Genomic DNA, 10498 nt, shown 5'->3' with positions numbered 1-10498 from the left:
GCCTTCGCGTTGACTGTTTTGACATAGGAAGGGCTTTTAGACAACTTCAGCCCCAATTTTGCAGCAACCTTCACATCAACAAACGTGTGTGTGGCCCCTGTATCAACCATTGCCATCACACATTGTTCTTTTACTTTCATTTCTATATGACTTAAGGAAGCATGAGGATTCGAAGTGCTGGAGATTCCTCCAACAGTGTTGATCCCCATAATGTGATTAAAAGACAATCCCAATGGATTTGCCATTGCAACCACAATTTCTTCATCCTCCTCCCTTTGATTCACATTACCAGCAAGCAAAGCATTCACTTTTTCCCGGTTTGGACAAGATTTGGTCAAATGAGGACCACCACAAGTCCAACAGCCCTTCGAATTTCCATCTTTATTCTTTGGCCTGTCTTTCTCATCCTTCATTTGTGTCTTTCCTTTATCATTTGTATTGTCTTTACGACTTTCCTTTCTCCATTCCCCTTTCTTCTCATTCTTTTTCTTAGTTTTTGAAGTGGAGGGGACGTCTGTCGAAAGACGAGTCGCCCAAAAATCTACCAATGAATCAGCAGCGCAATAGCCCCGGGTAGATCTTTAACATTCTGCCTTCGTAGTTCGTTCTGAGCCCAGCCTTGCATGCCCGAAATGAAATTGTGAAGTTTATCCTCATCAGACATATTTTGTATGTCTAACATCACAGAGGTAAATTCTTTTATATATTCTCTCACTGAACCCGTCTGCCTTAACCTTTTCAATTTATCCCTTGCAAGCCAAGATGCATTGCTAGGAAGAAATTGATCGCGCATTTCTTTTATAAGCTTATCTCATGTATCAATTCTAGGACGACCAGCACTTACGTCGTCTGCATTACGAGTCCTCCACCAAAGTTTCGCATCACCTGACAAATACATTGTGGTAATGTTTAACTTATCAGCGTCCGGCACCCTTGCAGCGGTAAAGTACTGTTCCATGTCCCATATGAAATTTTCAAGTTCTTTAGCACTCCTTGCGCCACTGAAGGCTTTAGGATCTGGAATCTTAACCTTAGATGATTCAACACGAGTCGAACTCAACGCAGCCACAGCCCGACACAAAACAACGAGTTCTGCATGAAGGTTTTCATTTTCCTTCTGCAGTCCCTCTAGTTTCTGCGTAGTTGTAGTACGAAAGTCCAAGATTTCAGTAATGTGGTTATCAACATTCTGTCGATATCCACCAATTTCTCCCTGAACTTTCTCAGCGTCCACTCTCAACTCAATGATTTGTGTGAATAAATCCACAAACGTAGGGTCTGCCAGGATATCTTCAGTAAACCCGACGAAGGATTCTATTTTTCTTGCCAATTTCCACAATTCTGCGTTTTTCACCATTGTTTAACCTTGCTCTGATACCAATTGAAAGAGGGTCGACTTATTTTTCTCGCACACCACTCTAGGCAGTCTTACAGCGTCTGTAATACTTCAGCCTACTTACACCCACATAATTGACTAAGTATAGAAATACTTAAACAGCAATGTCAAACAATAAACAGGCAGCGTTTACAGGAACAAGTTCCAACCTTTATTAATCAATAATTAATACAAAGGAAGGCTTCATAAATCAGTCTAAGGCTAGAAAACTCTCTGTCTTGCCTTAGACGAATTTCCACCTTAAATCAAAATTCTGCACAATGGCAGTTACAAGCAGTTACATACGGCGGTTACACATGACACCTGTCCGACACATGTCAGCCCAGGGTTCAAAACGAACTTTCCAACAGCTATATTTCCAACAGATAGAATCTAATTCAAATTACATTCTTATCTACACGAAATACTAATATTCTAACACTTAGAATATTTCAGGCTTCATTCCAACACTTAGAATAATCCTGCCAGCTTCCAACACTTAGAATATTTTAGCTGTCTTCCACACTTAGTTTTATTTCAGCAATTTCGGGTGAACTGCCTTTGTCTTTGACCTTGCCAAGTCTTCACAGCCTTGCTTCATCAAGTCAACATGCTGTCTTGCCAACGCCCTTAGCCCGCACGTAAGCCATGCACGTTCAAGCTGCCTTGCCAACACCCAAGCACCTTGAACTTGTGTTGCACTGTTTTGCCATCATCCATGCCAAGACCAATGCCCAAGTCCTTGGCATGTCTGCACGTAGTTAGATCAAGTAGATTGCGGGTCTAACATGCACCCAAATGTGGGCTTTAACATTTAATGAAATAAGTTGAGAATTATTTGTTCGGTCCTTTTTTATTTGTTTATTTTTAAATTAAGATATTTATTAACAAAATAATTAATGATGTTATAGTGAATTTATAATTTTTTCACCCTATTAATTATGAAGTGGATTAAAAGTTTTTATTTTTTAAAGTAATTAGTCATTTAATTGAAGATATAATAAGTTTTAAAAAAATTATCTTTTATTGAATTGTTAAAATGGATAAGTAATTAGAAAAAAATTACCCGCACCGAATGTTTAACTGATTTTTTTTTTCATATATCTAACAGTCTAAGTATTAATGGATATAATCACCCAATACTTATACTAATAGAAGTTACGTTGTAGTAGCTACCTCGGAAAATTAATTGAGGTATGTCTCGTTTTAAAGATAAAATGCTTCCTGATATTAGTTTTCATTTTTTAATTACTAATGTCAGTAGAAATTACATCATAGTAAGTATCTCAGAAAATTGATGAACAGATCACCCATATTTCTGTCGATAAAAGTTATATTGCAATAAATATCTCATAAAATAAATCGAGATATGTCTTTATACACTCTCTGATATTTGTTTTTGGTTCTTTAATTAGTTGTACCTTTTTAACATTGTTCTTTTCCTTTCAAGATGTACTATTATTTTAATTTTTGGACCTTACCAATTAGGTATTATTAGTTGTACCTTTTAAACAAAATGTTGTAATCTCCAACTAATAATTATTTTTCAGATTTTTCTAAATTTAATGGTTCACAAAAAGGAAATGTGTCTTATTTATATTCACATAAAAAAAAAATCAGACATCCCATTATTTTATAGTACATAAAAGATATGAATTATATTGACTTTATAATATAATGGAAGATCAAAATTAATTTTTTGTCTTCAATATACAAATTTGGACCATTTTTTTGTTCTTTAATTGGTTATGCATATCTAAATTAATTGTTATTTAACATAAAAATAAAAATATTATAAGTCCTTTTTAGTAAAATTATTGATGAAATATTTTTTAAATTATGTTACTTACCAATCTATAATTAGGAAATCATGTTAGTTATATCATTATCATATCAAAATTTTAATTTGGCATGATTCTTATTTTTATGTTCTGACTTCAATATTTTGAAGTATTTTAAGGTTCGATAAATTTAACCATAATTTGTTCGGCTTTAACATAGAAGTGTGACTTTAATTTTTTTCAAAAAACATATGAATTATGTCATATCAATTACACCTTTAACATGTAATATCTATTACACCCCCAAAAGAAATCAATAAAAATAAAAGAATTAAAATTTTAATGTTTGCGCGATTATTTGTTTTTTTAGAAAAACAATATGAGTTTATAAATTTATTAGTATTATATGTAAGTATATTAGCATGGTATTCAAAAAAAAAATATTGTATCGATATATCGAATACTAAAAGTTCTAAAATACATCCTAATGTCATAATAATTAAATTACCGTATCAAAAAAATAATTTCAATATAATAATTCGATATGTATTGTCCCATACATGTCCAAAGTAGAATTTTATATATTAATCGAATTTTACTTCTCCACATTTATAGTTTTATTTTTTTTAATACGAACTAATCACCTAAAAAATAACTATATATATAACTATCTATTGATTATTGATGTGACAAATAATTATTAATAAAGACAAATATCATTAGTCTTCTCTTAATCATAAGTTTGAAATATCAAACTCATGAATTTATAAATTTCAACGCGTCAATAATCAATGGAGGCTCAATTTAAAGTGTTTCAAAATATTAATCTAGATCAAATTATTTTAAAACAAAAAATTAATTTCTAATTTCTGTATTATAATTGATTTCACAAAAAAAAATACGCGAAAGAAGAACAACATATTAAAAATAACATAATTTTTGCTCGATATAACTATATTTTAGCCACGAATTCTTCATCCTCTGCATCAAAACCTATATTTATTTGAAAAATCGCATCGTTAGGATTTTATATCAAGAGAACTACATCATATTAACCAAAATAAATAATTACATAGAATTAATCATAGTAAAAAAAAAACTTACCAAATAAAGATAAATTGCCCAAATTTTCTTGTGGAATTAAAGAATCAAGTCATCGATTTGCCAATGCAGCATCATCAAGATTCTCATATATTGAAAAATTGAGCAAATTTCGTTCCATATTTTCTATGTGAATCTTAATGGTGCTGCACTAGCAAGTAACAACTGTATGTCGAGGCAGAATAATAATATTAAAAATAAAATAAATCGTATCTTCAAAAAATTTACAAACTCTAAATTTTAAGTTTGTACTAAAGTGATTTATCGATTCATACATGAGATTTTAACTCATTCTTCACAAAAATAGAGACAATTCCTATTAAGTAGTTGAGTAAGAAATTATAACGAAAAAATTCATTAAAAAGGTGCAAATCTAAAAGCAAATTCATAATTTTAATTATATATCAATATATATATATATCAAAAATAAGAAATATATATATATATATATATATATATATATATATATATATATATATATATCGGACACCAAAATGAAAATCAAACTAAAAATTTAAAAATAAAAAATCAAGCAGACAAAAAGGACCAAAATAAATTATGTATTTTCTAAATGAGAATCTTTACATTTGGGGTCATATCCTTTAAATGATGTGAATAATTAGGTGGATCTAAAATTGAAATATAATTGAAGAGAGAAATAATTAATATAATAGAACAAATCTAGTTCTAAGAGCTAAGAAAAAGTCAATTTGAAATAAGACTAAAAATTCAAGTATTATTCACGAGTTTAAAGAACCCTGAATAGGAATCGATGTCTATAATGAGTAAAAAATCTCATTTACGATCTAAAAAATCACAAATATAAAAACATGAATCAATCATCTGATGAATCGACAAGTACTCAATGAAAGAAGATAATCAAAATCATAAAACATAACATATGAATCACGACTAAATTATATTAATCGTCGTTATTCATATCGCTCGAACATAAAATTCATTTTACCCCAATACTATACAAAACAAAACCTAGATGCATATTATATTATTCATATAAGTAGAAAGTAATTCAGTAAAGAGAAAAGAATTATATGAAAAAGTATTTGGATTTTTTGACAAAAAAAAAGATAGAAGAAAATGAAAAAGAAAAAAATTGAAGAATATAGACAATGAGTTGAGAAGAGAAAAGAGAAGGATATACTTATATAGAAAATTAATTAACCTACCTCTTAGCTGGACTTTTTCTTATTTTTTTGTTACCAATAGGTTTATTCATTTATTTATTTTTAATCTAAATTTTATCATATTAAAAAAAAAAGAATCGACGAACTATGAGAATGACCTTTTTATTATGAAATAAAGATAAGATCTGTACGTAATATACACGATTAAATCTACAAATTTCACTTATGAGATTTAATTTACTGAGTTTATATGTAATTTTTTTATTTGTTGTTAAGGAATAGGGAAGAGGGGGAGAGGTGTTATGATAATGATAAGGTTCATCCATTATAATTATGTAAATAATTTAGGGAAAATATACGAGCACTATTTTAACATACGCTCGAAATCTCAGAAACACATTTATATTATACTAAAATTTTATTATCCCCCTAAATTTATTTTATAAATAATTTTCTACTCCTTTTCAATCTATGCGATACTATCTTGTGGGCCCAGCGTATGTTAACTTTTTTTTTAAGCTAGTGCCACGTCGAAAAGGGGTAGAACTTGGTGTGATAGGTTATTTACGTTATTTCTAAGTTTGAGATTTATGGATTTACAATTTATGAAGTCTTTTACATAGTTAGATGATGTGTGTGTATATATATATATATATATATATATATAAACTCGATCCGGTGGAACAAAAGACATTTATTGGTTATTCTCTTTTTTTTAAAGTGTATTTTGGAAAATATCTTGCATATAAATATTAATTTTACTTATTTAATGTTCGATATATATTATTTTAGATTATTAATTAATTTAAATATAAAATTTATATATAAAATTTTAAATAAATTAAATTTTTAAAATTTAAACTCAAAACCACTATTTGAACATTTAGTTCAATCTAGTCATGATAAATAATTGGACTATGAACACATAAAACAACAAAAATATATATATATATATATATATATATTCATCTTGATATGATATCATTACCAGCAACAGACAAAAAATAAAGATAATCATCCTAAGACTTTTTTGTTTATATTAATGTTGACATAATCAACATAATTATCTTAAATAACATTGGTAGTGTGTCATCATTATAACATTGATGTCAATTTACATTAAAATTCTTTCATAATTTCTACTTTAATTCTCTATAGAAAGCGTATCATTATAATATTGGTGTCGATTTATATTTAACAAATATTTAAATTTCATTTATTAATCAGACACTGTGTGAATTGAGAAAAATCGACACCTCAAAAAATATAAATCTAAATAATCATCATGTACTAATTACTAAAACATATGATCTATATATATATATATATATAAATACTATAAACTTTATATATATAAATAATTTGCTCTCCATCAAATACCAAATAATTATAGAACAAAAATCATAGTGCATATAATTAAAAGTGGGGTATATAATGTCCTAATCATGGCCAACAACCTAGTACACAATGAATTTATGAATCTTTAATTTTCATAATTTTTTAGGCCATATGGGCTATGTATGTTTAATTTTCATAATTATAAGAAGTTTTTTTCTTTTTTGATCTTATCATTTGGACCAAAAAAAAATTATCTCACGAGGTACCTATATTTGCAAACTTTTATTTTCTTCATTTAAAGAAGTTATTGCTTCAATTTAATATTCCAAAAATGCAACAAACAAATAGTGATAAATTAAATGTCAAAGTAATGTCACATTGATATAGTTTTATGCCAATTCATGACACAATTTGTGTCAATATTTATATAAATTTATATGCATATTGTAATTTGAATCGATTTAGTATAAATAACATGGACGAGTAAGCATTTATCGTATTATTTTCATTTTAAAAAAAAATATAACGTTGTCATTTCATAATTTATTTTTATGAGTACTTCACAAGAATTCGTTGATATTTCTGATTAGATGTTCTATTTCATCATACGTTCGTATATTATAAAAATTGTTAGAGAAACTGAACCAAATATTTATACCCAATCAATTATTTTATTTTTTAATCATAATTAGCTTAAAGTAAAAATAAGAATGCTTGTCACATAATAGCTAGATTCACGAAGCTAAGTAGGATCGATGAGATTCATCTGAGCCTCTTACGGTAAAACATTACATTATTAATATGTGATTAAAGTTATTATTCTCGCGTGTTTATATTTTATATTTTTGAATTCTTTTAATAAAAATTTTGACACTATCACCCAAGTAGATTTATATTTTCCTGGTTGTTTACATATAAACTATGTGCTCCACTAAGGTGGTATCTTAGATTCCTTAAACTTAGAAAATACAATTAAAGATATATTTATGAAATCTCTAATTAAAAATTCTACTTATCAGAAATATTTTAATAATATGATATGTTCGAGCATGTGATCATGTGCATTATGTATAATATTATTTTGAGTTTTTAATTAAATTTAAATATAAAAAATACGTGTAAAATCTCGATTCACTTTTTATATCATTATTATGATTAGTTAAATGAATATAGAAACGAGAAAGATGATGAAATAGATCCAAAGAATAAATCCATGTTAGTTTAAATAAATATATTAAAAGCAATTTGAAATTTATAAACGTTAAAAAAAAACTTAATGAAATATTAACAAGATCAATTTGACATTTAACTTTTCAATAATTATTAGATGTCTATGATTACTTTCACTAGAATTATCTTAAACACATTTTTATTAATTAATTATAATAAACCTATGTTAAACATTTCATGTTGGTCGGTGGCAATCACTAAAAAGAAACAAAAATGTTTCATAAAAATATTTATTTTTTAAAAATTCCTTTACACATGTTTTTTTTTTTTGAGTGTGTAGAAAAATCCAAATTAATCATTTTGGATCGTTGAGATTTTTTTTTAAAAAACGAAATGTACGATAAATTTTGAAAATAGTTAAAAATACTTGTAAAATCTCTTGTTAAAAATTAAATTTATTATAAATAGTTCGATACCTACATATAGGTTTTTAAATTATGACATAGTTAAATTAATCATGCGTTAGACGCTAAATATTAGTATTTGACATGAAGGTAGTAATCAAAAGTTCACTATAAATTTATGAATTTAAAGAGAATGAAAATGGACAATGGTTAGCATTTCGGAATGAAAAAGATTTTGAAAGGAGCGTTTCTTATCTTACTGCAGATAATTACTTTTTTTCAAAATTTGTGCGTGGGTGGGTGGGGGAATTACGAGGTGAAATTGAATCCACCAATAAGATGAAAGTTCAAGTAACTTAAATAATTAAGTTATTTAAATTCTCCTTAAAATAAATATCGAATATCATATAAAAAATTAGTAAATTTAACAAAGAAGGGGAAGAAACAAAAAGTACAACAAATATTGGTTAATTTTGCTAATGTTGTTTCCATTGGAACAGTGGGCTCTTTCATTAATAAATCCATGTTTTAACAAATAAATATTTTATTATATGGTCGGTTGCAGTTAATAAAAAGAAAAAAATATATATCAAAGTATTTTATTTTAATTACGTTACACATGCTGATCAATATTATTGATTCTTACAAATTTTTCTATAATGCTATTTCATGTGATAATATAATTGGTTAGTAGTAACATTATGTATTAGTTACTTAGGTTTTGAATTTATTTTTTTATAAGTATTTAATAATTTTTTAATATATATATTAAATTTAAACTAAAGTTTCAATTTAGCAATTTTTATCTCTGCCCCTTCTGAGGACCTACTTCTATCGAAAATTTTTTGATTGCTACAATTTTGTATCAATGTGTATTTATTAAATATCAGATGTATCAATTTGTATCTAATATCTCTCTTCTCTCTCCAAAATCTTGTCAGTCTCTCTCCTCCCTCCATCTCGCTCACCTATCTCCTCTCTCAAACTATTGTTATAAGTCGTAACTAGATAAATTATAACTATTAATGATAATTATGATCCAAACTATAGCTATCTATGGAAATTTATTTCATCAAAAAGTGGGGTTGGGAAAGCCCATAATTTTAGTTCCTTTATGCTTACCATAGATTAGCCCATAATTGAGATTGTGTTACAAGCCCAATAATCTTAATTGTTATTACTTATATTTTTAAATTCGAATAAAGGGATGTTGTCCACCTATATAATAGGTAAATGAAAAAAATTGTATATAATGTCAAACTAATAAATTAAATTAAATATTATAACCACGCTTTAGTTTAATTGTGTCCTGTAGCAAATTGTTTGTCAGTCATCTCTCTCCCTCAAACTCTCGCTCGCCACTCTCCATCTCTCGCTCGCTCCCTCTCACTTTTATACAAACACAAATGTATAAAATGTGTTTGTGTTTGCATAAAGCCAGAATTTTTTTTATATATATATACATATATTTTCGTTCACCTCTCTCCTCTCTCCCAGATCTCGCTCGCCACTCTCCCGGATCTCGCTCGCCACCCTCGTCTCTATCGCTTATACAAACAGAAGCAAAATGTATAAATTGTATTTCTGTTTGTATAAAGCAAGAGAAAATTATATATACACATGCAAATATATACATCTTCGTCCTATACACTTATAACTATACAATACAAATATTCCCCAACCCAAATTTCTTTTGTCTTTCTCGTTTTATACGTACACAAATTATATAATTGATTTGTATACAACTGCTTTCTTTTTGTATATGTATAGCGAATCATACAATTGGTTTCTTTGTATATGTATAGCGAATACACATATTTATGTTTGCTACTGAGCGCAATAATGCAAACTTTGCTATAACATACAAATATAAATTTTGTGTTTGCTATATGTGAAAGTTGCTTTATATAGCTTATTAAATTAGTCAAATTAAATATCGCTACGGTAGAAAAATAATAATGACATTTGCTAGTTAACTGTATGAAAATTAGTCCATTTACATATGGCAATGATAATCCTATGGAAAAAAGTTAATGGAAACAAGAACCACAAAATTAAATAATACCCTCTCTGCCATTGTTAATTTTAAACCACTAATTAATCCTTGATAAAAGATTAAGATAATCCAAATTAAAAAAAGACTACGTGGTCTAACTAAAACCTTAAGACATTTCAAGTGGCATT

At 27.6% G+C, this 10498-nt stretch overlaps 1 long non-coding RNA gene across 1 annotated transcript; it reads right to left on the bottom strand.

Moving 5' to 3' along the window:
• Positions 1-3959: 3959 nt before the first annotated feature.
• On the bottom strand, positions 3960-4415 carry LOC138348448 (uncharacterized). The gene is made up of 2 exons (XR_011221050.1): positions 4261-4415; positions 3960-4149 (listed from the first exon to the last, which is right to left on the bottom strand). It is a non-coding gene; the product is annotated as an uncharacterized lncRNA (long non-coding RNA).
• Between the last annotated feature and the right edge of the window lie 6083 nt (positions 4416-10498).

The sequence above is a fragment of the Solanum lycopersicum genome, chromosome 5 (genome assembly GCF_036512215.1).
Source record: "Solanum lycopersicum chromosome 5, SLM_r2.1".
NCBI lineage: Eukaryota > Viridiplantae > Streptophyta > Magnoliopsida > Solanales > Solanaceae > Solanum > Solanum lycopersicum.
This window is presented reverse-complemented; position numbering and strand designations above follow the sequence as displayed.